The 18,055-nt window shown below is 36.8% G+C and overlaps 1 non-coding gene across 1 annotated transcript; it reads left to right on the top strand.

The window, feature by feature from the left end:
• Positions 1 to 265: 265 nt before the first annotated feature.
• On the top strand, positions 266 to 325 carry LOC114609153. The gene has a single exon (XR_003709473.1). It is a non-coding gene; the product is annotated as a U7 small nuclear RNA (small nuclear RNA).
• Positions 326 to 18,055: the final 17,730 nt, after the last annotated feature.

Here is an 18,055-nt window from a genome sequence, read left to right as displayed (position 1 = left end):
AGGGAGGGAGGGAGGGAGGGAGGGAGGGAGGGAGGGAGGAAAAGAAAACCCAGCTAGGCAGTAGTGGCACAAGCCTTTAATCCCAGCACTTGGGAGGCAGAGGCTGGCAAATCTCTGAGTTTAAGGCCATGTTAGTTTACAGAGCAACTTCCAGGATCACCACAGCTACACAGAGAGATCCTATCTGGAAAAACAACAACAAAAAGATAACCCAATGAAAGGAAGAAAATGGTTGTAAGTTATATGCAATAAGAATCTACTTACCAAGTGTTACAACTCTTAGAATTTGTCTAGCAGGTTTTCTGACCTTGGTCAGGAATCCCCAACTCACCCCCACCCCACCCCCACCCAAAAGAAAGAACCTACTTACCAGAATATATACAGAGAACACAGACATATCAGTGCTCATTACAAAAATGCAAATTAAAACCACAAGATGACAATACCTTCCTTCTACCAGTAGTCTTACACAGAGCTGTAGAAACAGTTTGGTAGTCCCCAAAAACTTAAACTGTTGCCATATATCCAAAAGAATGGAAAAATCTGTACAATAAAATTTGTTCACAAAAGCTCATAGCATCCAAAACAAACAACAGCAGAAGTTGTTGCAGTGGCATATGCTATTAATCCCAGCATTTAGGACGGGGAGGCAAAGGAAACATTTCAAGGCTAGCTTCAACTACACAGAAAAGTCAAGCTCCACTTAGGTTTCCTGAGATCTTGTCTCAAAAAAAAACAACAACAAAAAAGTTCACAGCAGTGTTATTTCAAATACTTCCATAACAGAAACAACTTATGAATCAATAAACAAGATATTGTGTACCTATGGGATTGAGTATTCTAACATAAAAAGGAACGAAGTAATGACACATGCTATATATATCCTGGATGGACCTTGAAAATGTGTTGAATGAAAGAAGTTAATCAGAAAAGAGAGTACATATAGTATGATTATATGAAATGTGAAGCACAGTGAGACTATCAAAAAGCTAAGGATATGGAACAAGGGAAGGTGCTTGCACATACTACAATTACTTGGGGTGTGGGAAGTGTTTCTAATGTGTTCTACATCTACGTTCTGGTAATGCTTGCAAAAGTTTGTAAATATATGCAAAACCATGTAAGGGAACAAGTTTTTCTTAGTGCATGGGGATGTCTTGTGTGGGCATGGCTGCTGTGATCATGTGTGGAGGTCACAGGATAGCTTTGTGGAGTCAGTTCTTTCCTTTTACCTTTCCGTGGATTCCGGAGATGTAAGTCAGTTCACCTGGCTTGCATGTGGAGCCTTTTTACCTACTTACTGAACCACATGCTGGCCCTAAATTTACATTTTAAAACAGTGAACTAGAGCTGGAGCTTAGAGCTTAATGCTTAAAATACTTCTCTACCTTGCAAAAAGCCATGGGTTCATTACCCAAACAGTGAACTTTATGGTATGTAAATTATGTCTCAAGTGGGGTCTCAAAAATACGTGGTGCTTTGAATAAAGATAAACTAATAAAATCAGATTTTCTTTAAAATTAATTAAAATGGTGTTTGGTTAATAAATTTAATTATGATTGTAGTATGTTCTTAACATTTTTTCCTCGTTGAGCCGTAATTGAATATTTTAAAACCAAATAGTATTCTGATTATTTTTGCTTGTAATATTGGCTTGCACTTTCTTCTTCATTCCCTCATGCATTTTCAAATTGCTACTCACAAAGGAAACAGTAAGAGGTTGGGATATGTATCACTGGTAAGGGGCTTGGTTATCATGTGCTAGCCCCTGGATTTGGTCATCACATATATAAAACTTAATAAGCATCTTAATAATTATATAAAGGTCACCTTTTGTACATATTACAATTGTTTTGACTTAATATTCTTCATTTGGCCTTTTTCCTCCTCTTTGTTTTCATTAATAAAGAATGTTTTTCTTTCTTTTTAAAACAATTCTGCACCAACCATAGTGTTAACACACCTTTATTCCCAGCACTTGAGAATCAGAGACAGAGGGATCTCTGTCAGCCAGCCTAGTCTGCAAAGCAAGTCCAGGGCAGCCAGGGCTCTGTTAACACAGAGAAACCTTGTCTTAAAAATAAATAAATAAATAAGCCGGGTGGTGGTGGCTCACACCTTTAATACTAGCACTTGGGAGGCAGAGGCAGGCGCATTTCTGAGTTTGAGGACAGCCTGGTCTACAGAGTGAGTTCCAGGACAGCCAGGGCTATACAGAGAAACCTTGTCTCAAAAAATTAATTAATTAATTAATTAATTAATTAATTAATGGACAAATAAATAGAACAATTTTGAGGTAGATCTCACTGTGCAGCCTGAGCTATTCTGGAACTCTGTGTCAACTAGACTGGTTCCCAACTCAGAGATCTGCCTGCCTCTGCTCCTGAGTGGTGGGACTGAAGGTGTGTAACCCCATTGTCTTATCTCTTGTCTATATTTCTAATTTTTAAATAGGTGCTTAGAATAGATTCCTAATGCTTGAAACCTATGTGAATTGAATACATAAATACATATGTCCATACATACATGTATATGTATATACATACATACATGCATACACACACATACACACACAGTTTTTTTTTTTTTTTAAAGACAGGGATTCTCAGCCTTGGCTGACCTGGAACTCACTATGTACACCAGGCTGGCCTCAAACTCTGAGATATATATTCCTCTGCCTCCCAAATGCTGGGATCAAAGGTATGTGCCACCACTGGGCGGCTGGATTGAACATTTTTAAAGGTTTTCCAAAATTGGTACATGTTTTCATTAGTTTTCCCTCCAACTTTTTTTTTAATTCTACTAATTCTAATATCCCTTCTAGTAATGTATGAAAATTTTTATATCATAACCATCATGTATCTATATCTACCATCTATTATTTTTAGTTTAACTATTTGATTGCAAGAAAATGTGTTTAGTACTTGTTTATTAGCCATTTATTTTATCTGTAAAAAGTATGAATTGACTATTGCCATTTTATTCATTTGTATGATATATGTGATCATAAACACCTTTTATGCATGTTTCTGCTAGTGTATTTCCAATTGTATTATTTTTGTTTATTGTTAATTAATCTACTTATTTTTGAGACAGGCCCTTACGGCTGAAGGGCCAGTTTTCATGTCACCAGTCTTCTGTTTTAGTTCTCAGGTACTGACATTACTGATGTCCATAATCATAACTAGTTTGTTTTAGAAGTTGGATTTACTTTGTTGAGAATGGTGGGGAGTTTACATTCAATCTTCCCCATTTTCCATTTGATTTATTTTCCATTTGTGATGGCTAATCTCGGTTGTCAACCTGACTACATCTGAAATCATCTAAAGCTGCTGATGGGCACCACTGTGAGGGATTTTCTTTATCAGATGATTTGAAGCAGGAAGGTCCACCCTAAATCAGGGTGGCACCCTAAATCAGGGTGGCACCCTAAATCAGGGTGGCAGCTCAGAATAAAAAAAGACTTGGAAACAGAAAGATTGCTTTTTGACTGCTTGTTCTAAGTCTCACTGTCAACTCCATCTCATCTCTACAGAATTTCTTCACTGGTATTCAAACCTAGTACACTGGCATTCCATCAGACTAAAGATGAGTATCTGTCCAGGACTCCAGTGCCACACTGGGTTTACTGAAATACTGAACCTTGTAGATTCAATAACTACCAGAATCTTTGCCTTTCCATCATGAACTAGTCATTAATGGAATGCCCAGCTAGACTGTATCTGGTAAGCCTAAGAAATCATATATATCACATATATTATGTATATATGATGTACACATACACACACACACACACACACACACACACACACAATTCCGTCAGTTCTATTCCTTTAGACTACCCTATTGTTCCTTAACTTGGAAAGGAATCCTCATCTTGATATTTCTTACATAGTTAATCTTTCTTTTTTAATAGCATTTATTATTTATTTAGAGATAGCATTTCCTGTATCATAGGATAACCTAGAACTCCTGATCATCCAGCTTCTACCTCATAAGTGATGAATTATAAATCCTTGTGTAGTATACCTGTGTCACTATTCCTTGTATAGGTGATCCAGTAGATTGAACTCAGGGCTTCATGAATGCTAGGCAAAAACTTTACTAACTAAACTACATTCCCAGCATTCCATTGCCTTTAAGAAATATAGCTTGAGGGCCTGGGGAAAAGGTTCAATGGCTGAAGTACTTGCCATATAGTATGAAGACCTGAGTTCATATCCCCAGCACTTATATAAAGTTTAAAGCACACTCATAGCCCTAGTAAGTGTGTGTGTGTGTGTGTGTGTGTGTGTGTGTGTGTGTGTGTGTGTGTATTCCAGGGGATTGCTAGTTTAATGATAGACCATATATCAATTAATGACATTAATAATAATAATTATATAACAAACAATAGATGAAGGCACTCAACTTTAGCTTTTGGACTTTACATGCATAAATTTAAATGGAAGCATGTACTTCCACTGCAAACATACATGAACATACCCAAAGATGAAAATAGAAGATGGACTGCTTAGGAAAAAAAAATAATGAAAACCCTTGTCTTAGTCAGTGAGTGTTCTGTTGCTGTGAAGAGACACCATGACTGTGGCAACTTTTATAAAAGTTTTATAAAAACATTTCGCTGGGGCTGGCTTACAGTTTCCCAGGTTTAGTCCTTTATCTTCATGTCAGGGAGCAGGGCATTGTGCAGGCAGACATAGTAGCTGAGAGTTCTACATCTGAGTCCAAAGATGGCAGGAAGAGAGAAATAATTGAGAGATCTACATTAAACAAGTATCAGGAATGCAGAGCCACTGGGCCTGCCTTGGGCTTTTGAAAACCTCAAAGCCCACCTCCAGTCACACAGTTCCTCCAACAAGGCAGTACCTCCTAGTCCTTTCAAATGGGGCCACTCCCTAACCATTTTTAAATATAGGTGCCTATGGGGCCCATTCTTATGTAAACCAACACAAGCAGTAATAGAAAGTGACAAGAGTGGGTAACAGGGTGTGGATGTGATCCAATGACAATAAATGCATAGATGAAAGAAGCAGACCTCAGCAGCCATATATCAAAAGGCTATAAGTTCCAGTCTGATAGATCTAATACCCACTTCTGCCCTCTGTATATGCACATTCTCACTGCCTGCCCCACCAACATGCATATACTCTTATGCAGAGAGAGGAACACATAAAAAATAAAATACATTCATTTATTTTGAATTAGTTGCTTGTAAGTGGTTCCACTGTGCATATGTAGAGGTCAGAGGACAACTTGTCTAAGTCAACCCTCTCTTTTTATCAGGTGAGTTCTGGGAATCAAACACAATCAATCAAACACTTGGCAGCAAGTGCCATTTACACACTGAGCTGTCTCACCAGCCCTAAAATCTGATTTTTGAAAGATATTATATTTATTTATTTTCTGCCTCTATATGTGTGTCTGACTCTGTCTCTTTGTCTCTGTTTCCCCCTTTCTTCCATCCTTCTCCCCTCCGTCTTCTTTCACTCTCTGTATGTGTCCATGTCAGTGGGCATGTACCTCATGTGCCCATGTGGATGTCAGAAGACAACTTGGAGCAAGTTTGCTCCTTTTACCTTAGGTTCTGGGGATCAAATTCAGGTTGTCAGGCTTGGCTAAAAGAATCTTTATTCATTGACCAGTCTCACATACCCAAATTAAATTAAAAGGAAAAAAGAAACTGGAGCCAAAGATGTGACTCAGCGGGGTTAACTGCTAAATTTGATCCCTAGAAGCCATGTAAAAAGTGGAAGGAACAGAACTTACTCCACAAGCTTTCTCTGAAATCCACATGCATGCCATAGCATTCATGTACCTACAGGCTCAAATCATAGACACACAATAATATTAAACTAGTGACAATTTTTTTTTACAAAAATGTCATAATGAAAACCATTCTTGTGTGTAGTTAAGATATGCTTTATAAAAAAAACAAAAGAATAATTTAATATTTTTGTGTATGACTACTTATTTTCCAGTTGAATTTGTGTATAATGATTGCTTCAAAAATACCTAACCACTTTTCTCTGGCAATATTTATTAAATGTTTTTTCCCTAGTTGCTACTTTATGCAGTCACTGTCATTCGTTAATGTGTTAGACTAAGATCTTTTTCTTTTTCTGTGTTCTTTTCCATTACTCTGTGTCCTAGTTTTCTTTCTGGTTGCTATGACAAAATGCCTTGTCAAATGCAACCTAAGGGAGAAAGGGTTTATCATAGCTCACACGTCCAAGTTACACTTAGTCATTGTATGTGCCTTAAGGCATCAGGAACTTGAAGCAGCTAGTCACGTCCACACTTATGCATGCTTGTGCTCAGCTCACTTCCCCATCCTTTTTTTTTTGGGGGGGGGGTTTCAAGATAGGATTTCTCTGTGTAGTCCTGGCTATCCTGGAACTTACTCTGTAGACCAGGCTGGCCTTGAACTCAGAAATCTACCTGCCTCTGCCTCCCAAGTGCTGAAATTAAAGGCATATACCACCACCATGCCTTCTCTTTCTTATTGAAAAGAGATGTTTTTCCCTTCCCTACCCTTTTCATTTAATTCGATGGTATTTATCATTATATCAGTTTAATTAGACTTTCAAAAATGCTTTATGCATGATAACCTTCAACCAGCTACTTATCTTATTTGTCTCTCAACTCATTGAGCCAAAAATGTTATTTTTTTTCCCTCGTTGTTGAAAGGACTGGAAGAGAGTTCTAGAATAGGGATTGTTATACAATAATGAGAGATAAGGGACAGGCACCATACTTAGGGTTGGAAAAAATTTATTGGTTGATAAAAGATTTTCAATTAGATGGTTGTGAGCCTCCATTTAGATGCTGGGAATGAACCTAGGTCCTCTTGAAGTGCTCTAAACCACTGGCCCAAATAGTTAAGAACTTGAGGCAGCCCAGGACAGCTTCAAATTCATCATAGACCCACAAATGACCTTACACTACTAGTACCCCTGGCCTCTACCTCCCAAGTACTGGAATTATGGTCATGTGCCACCATACTCATTTTAAAACAATAAAACTTTTTTTCTTTTGTTTTTTTCAAGACAGGGTTTCTCTGTGTAGCCCTGGCTATCCTGGAACTCACTCTGTAGACCAGGCTGGCCTCGAACTCAGAAATCCACCTGCCTCTGCCTCCCAAGTGCTAGGATTAAAGGCATGGGCCACCAATGCCCGGCAACAATGAAACTTTTTAAAGTTATGAAACATTGTAATTTTATATACATTCTTACTAAACATAGTTTGAAATTTCTAACCAGTGAAGTAATGTACTAATTAGATATTACAGTGGAATGGAGGTTAAATCACTATAAATGGACCCAATACCCATATATCACTTTTCATGATATACATGTAGGACAAAAACACACACACAAAACATAAATATGAAAATATTTTTTAAAAATATTTCTTTGTTGTGATTAAAAATACACATATTCCTAATAGTGTAAGAACATTTTAAAATCAGAAATACCTTTTTGTATTGGGCAAGATTGCTCAGAGGGTTAAGAGCACTTACCACTAAGCCCAGGGACCTGAGTTTGATCTCTGGGACCCACATGGTAGAAGGAGAGGACTGATACCTATAATGTATGCTGGCCATGGCATAAACATGCATCTGCGTGTGACACATATAATAAATAAATGCAAGTTTAAAAATTATAATACTATGGAAAGAGAATGAAGTGGCTTGTTAAAAGACATAAAATATTTAGTTGGACACAGTGACACATGCCAGTCAGCTCAACACTTGGGAATTAGAGTTAAAAAAGCGAAAAGTTCAGAGTCGTCATCAGCTACATGGTGAGCATGAGGCCTTTGGGTTACATGAGTATTATCTATTCAAATAACCTGTTGGAAATACTTTTTGTGTTTCTGTGTGGTTTTGTCGCTGAGCATCAAACCTGCAGCCTCATGCATGCTGTGTGTGTGTGTGTGTGTGTGTGTGTGTGTGTGTGTGTGTGTGTAACTCAGCTACACACTCAGGCTTGGCTCCATTTGACTTTTTAAAAGTTTGATCTGCTTGCTCTTTCATTTCTCATATCAACTCTGTTGTATGTTTTGTTTTTATTTTGTAAGACAAAATCTTACTGTAGCTTGAGTCAGCCTCAACCCACTCACAGCTATCATCTCTCATCCTTTGTAGTTCTGGAGTTACAGATGTGTACCACCAAGCCCACCTATATATATTTAAGCCACATTAAAATTATTCTAGAGCACACTAGACGAATTGATGTACATATTTTTGAGCCAAGATCTCATATAACTCAAATTGTCTTCTGAGTTACTCTGTAACCTGAAACTGCCTTTGACCTTTTCATCTTCTTGCTTCCACCTACCCAGTGATAAGATTACAAGTGTGGTCCACTGTGCCCAGATAATATACTTCTTAGTACAACACAATATTTTCATTTTGAGTCAATCCTGTTTTTGTGCCAAACTTTTTCTAGATCATTTTAAGATACTATTTAATAAAAATATTTATGATATGGTCTCATGTACTCCAGTCTGGACCTGAACTATTAGCCAAAGATGATCTTTGACTTCTGAACCTTCTGCCTCCATATGCTAAGTGCTAGGAAATTTTTTCTCCTTTTTGTGGGAACAAATTATATAGTACTGTTAAAAAATGTAATAGTCATAGTTTAAGGATTTATTCATTAATATTAAATCTTAAAATTATGACTTTAATGGAGTGTGTGTGTGTGTCTGTGTGTGGTATCTAAATGTGCTATGTGTGTGCAAGTGTATGTGAATACATGTGGAGGCCAGAGAATGACATCAAGTGTCTTCTCCTGTTACTCTTCAGTGGTTTTATTTTCAGAAATAGAAAATAATGTTTTATTTTCAGAAATAGAAATGTGTTTTTTAAATCCTTTTAATCATTCGCCTCCTCCTTGTCTTTGAACCTTTCCATGTATGACCTTTGCTGTCTTTCAAATTCATGGTCTCTTTTTCTTTGTCGAGATATATATATATGAGAGATTATATATAGTATATATTTCTAAATGTATAAATAAAATGTACTTAGTCTGTATAATATTACATGCATATATGATTTCAAAGCTAGCACTTAGTTTTTTTTTTTTTAAATAAGCTCCCACATAGAATCTTCAGTTCACTGATTTGGCTTAACAGATAAGACAATGAGTTCCTGGGATCCGCCTGTTACTACCCACATCTCTCCCTGATGAGCACCACCACACCCACCTTTCTATATGGGTACTAAGGATCAAGCAAAGGTTTTCATGCTTGAGCAAGCATTTTACCTTTTGAACTATCTCCCCTTGTTAACTACAATTAGAAACAAAACCAGTCCTGGTAAAATCATATTTATAGCTAAAGAATTGTCAATTTTAATTTTACTTAATTTTACTGTATTCTGCTTTTAACCCAAAAATTAAAAGGAGTTAAGGTTTAGAAAAATTGCTAGGTTTACTATATAGCTATACACACACATTCAATCTCTGGTTTTTTTTGTGTGTGTGTGTGTTTTTCGAGACAGGGTTTCTCTGTATAGCCCTGGCTGTCCTGGAACTCACTCTGTAGACCAGGCTGGCCTGGAACTCAGAAATCCGCCTGTCTCTGCCTCCCAAGTGCTGGGATTAAAGGCGTGCACCACCACCACCCGGCCTCTGTATATATTTTATATTGATAAATAGAAATCTTATAAAACACAGGTTAATCCTACCAAGGTAGAATTTTAATATTCAAAAGATTATGGAATTCAGTATCCTGTGGAATTAAGTATTCTGTATATACTAATTCATGAAAAAAAAATCTCAAAATGTATTCCAAGGAATTCCAGTTAATCATTCAATACATGCCACCATCCACTCGTTTCTCAGCTCTCTGATTAATACATATTGTACCTTAGTTAACTTTAAAATTCATCAAAGTCCACATTATTCATTCAGTTTAATTTTGTTTGAGACATGATCTCATTCTATATCTCATCTCAGACTGATCTCCAATGCACCATAGTCCAGTTAGGCCTTAAACTTACAGCAATGCTCCTGACTCAGCTTCCCAAGTGCTTGGATTAGAAGTGTAAAACCACCAAACCCTTCTTGTTTTGAACTTTTAAACACTGTAATAGATGTGAACTCACTTGCTCCCCAAATACCTACTCTACTTTAAAAAATGTACTACATACTAAAGTTGCCCTAACAATGTCTGATGTGCATTTCTTACCTGACTAAGCCTGCTTTCCACTTGAGCTAACATCAAAGTGCATTTTTATGGCTGTCCTTTGAAATTCTGATGAGCTCACTACTAGTTCTACTTCTCTCAAAACAGCTCTTTCTCAGCATGATAGAATAATAATGTGAGGCAGACAAAAACATTGTTCTAATCTTGGTTATTTCATTGTCTGTGACTCTAGGGGGGAAATCACACAATTGTTTAAGGCTTCTATAAAAATTCTATACGATGGATAGACTTGCACTACATGTAAAAATTTCACTCCTATAATCTCTTTACTTCTATATCATTATTTTTTCAATTTCAATTCTCAATTCCTATTCAGTAAAGATGCAAGTATTATGTCTCGCATTTTCTTCAAGATGCAAAGATTCATCTAATACATCCTTGTTTCTTTTGGTTCTCAGTTCTTCTAGATACTGTATTTTTCTCCATTTTAACTTGTTTTGTGGAGGCTCTGGTTCTTTGAGGACAAAATGAACTTTATCTTAAAATCTGTTTTTCTCTGAGCAGCCTCTTGCTCTTACTCTTACATGCAGGCACCTGTATCTCAGCAGTCTTCCTTACCAGACACATTACTTTTAAGTCTACCTGGATTTCTCATAGTTTAGCTTATGAGCTGTAGATAGCTCTCCAGTGGTCCCAGAGAAGTCACATGTGGCCTCTCAGATAGCTATTTTGCAACCTTAGGCAGTGCTTACCTCTTGTGTCTTCCTTTGATCTCACCCCAACCCCTTCCCTGCAGAGAGTCAGTTAAGATACTTTCCATTCCATCTGAACTATCCTCAGATACCTGGCACCCACCCTTAGGGGGCGGTTCTAGGATAAAATGTTACCACCATGTAGTTCAGCATGATCTTAATCTCAATTCTAAATTATAGTTAAAAGGGCATTGTCTTCCTTGGGTACCTTTCTGCAATTTCTTCATTCTTGAAATGTTTTCTTACTTATTTTTTGCCAAACCTTTCTTATTCCCATTTCTCCATACATAAACATTTTCTTCTGTGCTGGGTATTACATGCAAAGGTTTACATGTTAGCAAACACTGTACCATTGAGCTGTATCCCCAGCCTGAAACATTCCTTTTCTTATATTTACCCTCACATTATTATGTAGTTTCTATTTCTTAATTTGAACTATATTGATACAGATATATCTGCTTTTCAGAATAATTCACTCCTTAACTCTGTACAATCAAGCTCTACTGCTGAAAAAAAAAAGCTATGTAATTCAACAACTTAACTTCCCTTCTGTTTTTGCTACATGGGGAAATACTTTTTGACATAAGTTTCTATGTTGCTATACTGTTTCATTTATGGTTCAGAATCACTAAATGTTCTTTGTATGGTTTTATTTCTCAATCTTCTGCTCAGACTATTTAGCCTGCATTACTAAAGTGTGAATATTTTCAAGTTAATAGTTTCTATTCGATTCTCATCTGTCAGTTTTGACTATCTTCTTTGATCTAAGAAAATCCAATTTATATTTGTAGTCCTATTAATATAATGATTTATATTAATAGTGCTTCTAAAATGAGTTCTAAATTAATCTTTTGTTTGGATTTATTGTATTATTTTTATTTTGTGTATGTTCGTGTGTGCACAAACATATGTGCATGTGCGTAGTCTCTCAGAGGCCAGAGATGTTGGATGCCACTAAAGCTGGAGTTAAAGAAAGCTGTGACCTCCCAGATGTGGGTACTGGGAATCACACTCAGGTCCTATGTAAGAGCAGTAGACACTCTTAACTCCTGACTCATCTATCCAGCCTCATTTTATTTTTATTTCAACAGATAGTGAATATGTACTATATGCCAGATAGGATGATAATGAAAATTAAAAGGTGAGCAAAGCACATGTGTTATACACAACAAAATATTGGTAAATTAAAAAATATACTGTACAGTGTGGTATGTGCTATAATTGAAGTAGATTGTATTAAAAGATCATGAAAATGATTAAATTTTGGAGAAGGGCAAGAAGTGGTTCCAATAGAATGTAAAATGTAAGTATGGACCTGAAGTCTTGATAGATGAGGAGTTTACCACCTGAAGGTAAATGGAATGGGCAGCCAAACTTGAAAAGACAGTTCCACACAGAAGAGGTCAACAGGTACAAAAGCCTACAAGTCACAGAAAAAGTAGTATTTTGGGGAAACTACACTTAGTTCAGATCCTAAACTTCAAGATAGGCTAGCCAGAGTTAAAGAAAAAGTGATTCAATCAAAGTAGAAGCAATATGTTCAAAAGTTTTAGTTTATAGTCATGTTTGTTGAAAAAAATGTTAATATATTGTGATCATGGTTTTTCCTCTCTCAACTTCTATTAGATCTTCTCTTCCTACCTACCCACTCAGGGCCACACTCTTTCTTTCTCTCTTAAAAAAACCAAGCAAGCAAAAACCTAAAAGACCCCTTGTCTTCCCTCTAGCCCCCCAATTAGGTCTGCTTATCTTCTGTAAACTCAGGATGAGTGAGTTGTCTATTACAGTCTTCTACAGACTGGGATTACCAGACAGTTTTTCCACTTTTACATAAATCCACTGGAATCTTTCATTTATCTCAGGGCATGGAAGGAAATCTGCCTAAAGTAACTTGTGTCTTCCCTGAAATAAATCACCACGTCCCGTCTAGTAGTTCTTTGCCATTTTATTTTTTATTGTACAGTTTTTGTTCGAGGAACTATTGGTTTAATATCCACATTTAGTTATAAAATAAAAAGGGTTGTACATTAAAAAACATAAACAGAAAACAAAACTAAAACCAAAAAATCACTCTCACACAAAAACACAAAATCAGGAATGAAAGTATAATAAGACAAAAAACTACACAAAGCTATATGAGACAAAATGTCTATGAAAATTCCATTGAGTTCATTTTGTTTTGGCCGAAGCTCTTGGCCGTGGAGTCTACCCTGAAGTATGGTTAATATAACCAGTGAACCTTCAATGGAGAAAACTAATTTCTCCTTTCCAACTGAGTACCTGTTGCAGATAGCTTCTTGGGTAAGGATCGAAGCTCATCTCCACTCTCACTTCAGTGCTGTGACCTTGTGTGGCTTGAACCTGTTCTGGCCCTTTACATGCTGCTATAGTCTATGAATTCACATGTGCATTAGTGCTGTTGTGTCTGGAAGACACTGTTTCCTTATAGTCATCCATCTCCTCTGGCTCTTCTGGCTCTTGCAGTCTTCCCATCTCCTTTTTCACATAGCTCCTTAAGCCCCAAGCGGTGACGTTTAATGAAAACATCCTGTTTACTATTGAGTGCTCCAAAGGATTTCACTATCTGCAGACTGTACAGCAGTGGGTCTCTGTGTTACTTCCCACCTATTTCAAGAAGAAGCTTCTCTGTTGATGGCTGAATGAGGCACTGTTCTGTGAGTATAGCAGAATGTCACTTGAGAGCCATTTTATTGCTATGTTTTTTTAGCCGAAGTTATTTTTTTCCAATATTCTTCCAACCTCAAATTTACTAGTTATAAGGTAGTAAAAAGTGAGTAAAACACATTTCAAGCTGAGTTCAAGGCCAGCATAGGCTACGTGGTGCTAACATATAACAAACAAAATAAAGCATAGCTCCACCATCACACACACTTGAATATTATTCTTTTTTTTACAATCCTCAACTTCTAATCTTTTGGTTTTCTGCACAACTATATGACTCATATGGTTTTCCAATCTATTTATCTTTAAAATTTATTTTTAATGATATGTGTCATGCATGGGTATATGCATATAAACGTGGGTTTCCATGGAAGCCAGAATATCCCTTGGAGCTAGAAATGCAAGCAGTTTTAGCTAACCAACATGGGTTCTAGGAATTGAACTCAGGTCCTTCTGCTAAAGAAGTTTGGAGGTTTGAATGAAAATGGCCCCCATAGACCCATAGGGAGTGGCTTTGCTGGAGTAGATATGGCCTTGTTGGAAGAAGTGTGTCACTGGGCTTGGCTTTGAGGTCTTAGATGCTCAAGACAGCCAACCCCAGTGGTCTCTCATTTTTCTGCCTAAGGATCTGGATGTTGAACTCTCAGCTCCTCCAGGACCATGTCTGCCCACATGCTGCCATATTTCCTGCCATGAGGATAATGGAATAAACCTCTGAAACTGTAAATCGGCCCTAATTATAAGAGTTCCTATGGACATAGTGTCTCTTCACAGCAGTAGAAACCCTAAGCCAAGTAGTTTATGCTCTTTACCACTGAGTCATTTCTCAGTTACATGGGTCAAAAATTTTATGTTTACTTTTTTATAATGTCACTATCATTATTAATCCTTTATAGTTGTCTGTGTTTTTCCTACACTGAAACAACAAACCTTATCCTCTCTAACAACTCAGTTTTGTATCTGATTCCATGTCTTCCATTTAAGGAAACTTTGCTGACCTCTTTTCAGTACTATAATCATACTATTTTTTCTCATATACAGTCAGTCATTGTTTTTAAAAGATTTTATTATTTTAAATTATGTGCATGTGTGTGTGTGTGTGTGTGTGTGTGTGTGTGTGTACGCGCATGCGCATGGGAGTTTAGGTACCTCTAAAAGCCAAAGATAGTGACAGATCCCCATGAGCTAAAGTTATAGATGGTTGTGAACTTTGTGGGTTCTGGGAACAGAACTTTAGTACTTTACAACAGTGGTTCTCAACCTGTGGATCGCGACCCCTTTGTGGGTTGAATGACCCTTTCACAGGGGTCATCTAAGATCATCAGCAAACAAAGATATTTCCATTATGATTCATAATGGTAGCAAAACTAAAGTTAGGAAGTATCAACAAAAATAACTTTGTGGTTGAGAGTCCCCACAACATGAAGGAGTTTATAAAAGCATCACAGCATTAGGAAGGTTGAGAATCATTGCTCTAAAAGAACAGCCTGTGCTGAGTCATCTCTGCAGAGCAGTTGTTAGTTTTATTTAGCCATATACTGTTATAAGTTATATACAAATGAGAATTCACATATTAAAATATTTATTCAATATTCTTGTTACCAGATGTACTAGACCAAAGACATTAAGGAGCAAGCAAGATAGGAGTGTTCATTGGTAGGTATTGTGACATTGTAGAGATTCCTGGATGCATTATCTTTTCTGATTGCACTTAGGGCCTTGTGAATGTTAGGTGAGCTTTCTCAGTGGGACTGTAAGCTCTTGGAGATAAAAGGATGGCTTCTAAAGCTTTATGATAACTTGCTTCTATTTAAATATCAAGAAATGGAAAGAAATAAAAATGAGCCAATAGAAAGGCTGAGATGCCGGAAAGGTTCTTAGAAAAGTTCCTATGTCTTGTGGACACAATTTGAAGTAAATGAGACATTTATCTAGGATGTAATACATTTTGACTTGTAATACTTAACCGAAGAACACTTTTTTGTTTGTTGTGCTTGTTTTTAGAGAGAGTTTCTCAGTGTAGCCTTGGCTTTCTTGGAACTTGCTCTGTAGACTAGGCCAGCCTTGAAGTCACAGAGATCCTCCTGCCTCTTGAGTGCTGGGATTAAAGGCACCATCACCTGGCAAGAACAATTGTTTTTTGTCAGTTGTTTATTACCATAAATATTTGATACATTTAAACATGTATTTATTTTTCTAACTAACTTCTGTATGTGAATCCAGAGCTTCTTATCACTATTGACACTGGGCCACATAATTCTCTGTGGTTTGTGTATATGTTGGTTGGGAGCTGTCACATGCACATGAGGATATTTTATGATATTTGTGTCCTCTTCCCACTAGATGTGAAACAAAATTATACCCAGTTTGGGGTCAATAATATCTTTAGGCATTTGTCTACTGAGGAGAATAAGAACCCTTGCTGAGTCCACTGCATCACTATTTGAGATTAATGTTACACATGGTGGCACATACCTTTTATATCTGCATGAGGGAGGTAGAAGCGGGTAGATGTCTGTGAGCCCCCAGGACTGCCTGGTCTATATAGTGAGTTCCAGGCCAGGCTCTGTCTGGGATATATAGTGAGACACTGTCTCAAAACAAACAAGTAAGCAAACAAACAAGATAACCCCAATTACTTCTCTTCTAATATTCAAAATAAAACTTTTATCTCCACATTTTTATCCTGATAATACTCTACACACGTCATAGTCACTTTCCTTCAGATAACAGGTATAAGAGAGAGATAATCATGTTCTGAAAAGTTATTATTAATTTTCTTACTCTTTGGAATTGTCTTTAGTTAAGACAGTCATTTAGAAGCCATTTTTTTGTGCTGTGCGTTGAGTAAATTATCTCACTTTAATCCTTACAACAATCATGAGAAGTTGCTATTAGATCTGGATAGGAACAATTTGACATTAGTGTCCTTAAGCAATTTGTCTAAATGTATGCAATTGGTGGTTATATATGGATTTCAAATCCAGATCACTGATATTAAAATCACCTTCTACTAATCACGCCGAATTTACTTTCCCTTCATATCAGTAATTTGTCGATTACTGTAATTAATTCAATTAATCCATAATTCTTCAAGAGGAATCCATTGTAAAGTGAATTTTATTGCCAGCTAGATATAATGTATCAAAAGCTTCCCATTCTTTCTTCAGTTAAATAGAAACTTTGTTTTATCAACCATAATTTCACTTTTTTTCATAGTTTTATGAGATAGTACAGGGTAGAGGACAGAGTGTGTATACCATGTCACATGTATGGAGTTTAGGAGGACAACTTTTGCAAGTCTGTTCCATCCTTCCACAATGTGGGTCCCAGAGACTGAACTCAGGTTTGGTGGGAAACATCTTTCCATGATGAGCCATCTCACCAGCCAACCATCGGCTTATTTTTTTATGTTAATGTTATAACCTTTCCAGAACTCTTCAGTTACTGGAAACAGATACCTTGCTAAACCAGAAACAAGTTGGTTACAGTATTATGTACCATTTAAAGGCTGCAGAAGGGGGATTGCCACAAACTCCAGGACAGCTTGGGTTACAGAATGAGTACCAGCTAGATCCCTATAGCAAGACTCTGGCTCAGTAAACCAAAACAAGCAAACTGGAATTGGAAGGGATTGGTTTCTCATACCTGCAAATAAGTCAGTGGTGCTGTGATCATATAGTTAATACCTCAGGTTTCAGTGACCTTGCTGATCTTTTGTGTAGTCAAAATAAGGTTTGTTATTGTCATACAACCTAAAGGACCATGTGCTAGAATAACTCCAATTCTGAGAATTCTTAGAGTCAAGAAATTTTACTCCTGATTCTATCGTTAATATCTTAACACTGAATAAGTTATTTCTATACTTTGTCTCATGTTCCCTGCTTAATAATGAAGGGAGCAGAACACAGGATTTCTAATGTTCTTTACAGTTCTGATATGCTATAGAGATCTAGATTGTAGAAACCGTTTTGGTAAGAATGGAAACAAAAGCTGAGAATAGTAACATGTATCTGTAAGCATAGCATTTAGAGCTGAAAGCAGCAGGATCAAGAATTTATGTCATAGAGTTAAGAGCTAGCCTGGTCTACCTGAGATCTTGTCTTAAGAAAAGAAATTTAAAAAATGAAACATTGTATAGGTATTATTATTTTTTTTCTTTTTTTTTTTAATTTCTTTTTTTTTTTGAACATGAAATGCTTTTTTATAGCATGTTTTACAAGGGGAGGGGGTAAGAGGGTCCAGGTGGTGGAAAAGTACAAAATCTTCTTGGCCTGTGCCTTGAAACATGTCATGGTCTATATGGTACACTGCTTTGAATTATGATCTACCTGCAGTTCTTCAGAAGATATGGTACACTGCTTGAGTTTTGGTCTCCCTGCTATTCTTAAGAAGACATGGTACTCTGCTTTGAGTCTATCTGCAGTTGCTAAGCAGGATCTTGCAGTTGCCAAGCTTCAGAGGAC

The sequence above is a fragment of the Grammomys surdaster genome, unplaced genomic scaffold, assembly GCF_004785775.1.
Source record: "Grammomys surdaster isolate TR1022 unplaced genomic scaffold, NIH_TR_1.0 61, whole genome shotgun sequence".
NCBI lineage: Eukaryota > Metazoa > Chordata > Mammalia > Rodentia > Muridae > Grammomys > Grammomys surdaster.
The sequence above is the reverse complement of the archived record's forward strand: the minus strand, read 5'-3'. Positions and strand labels throughout refer to the sequence as shown.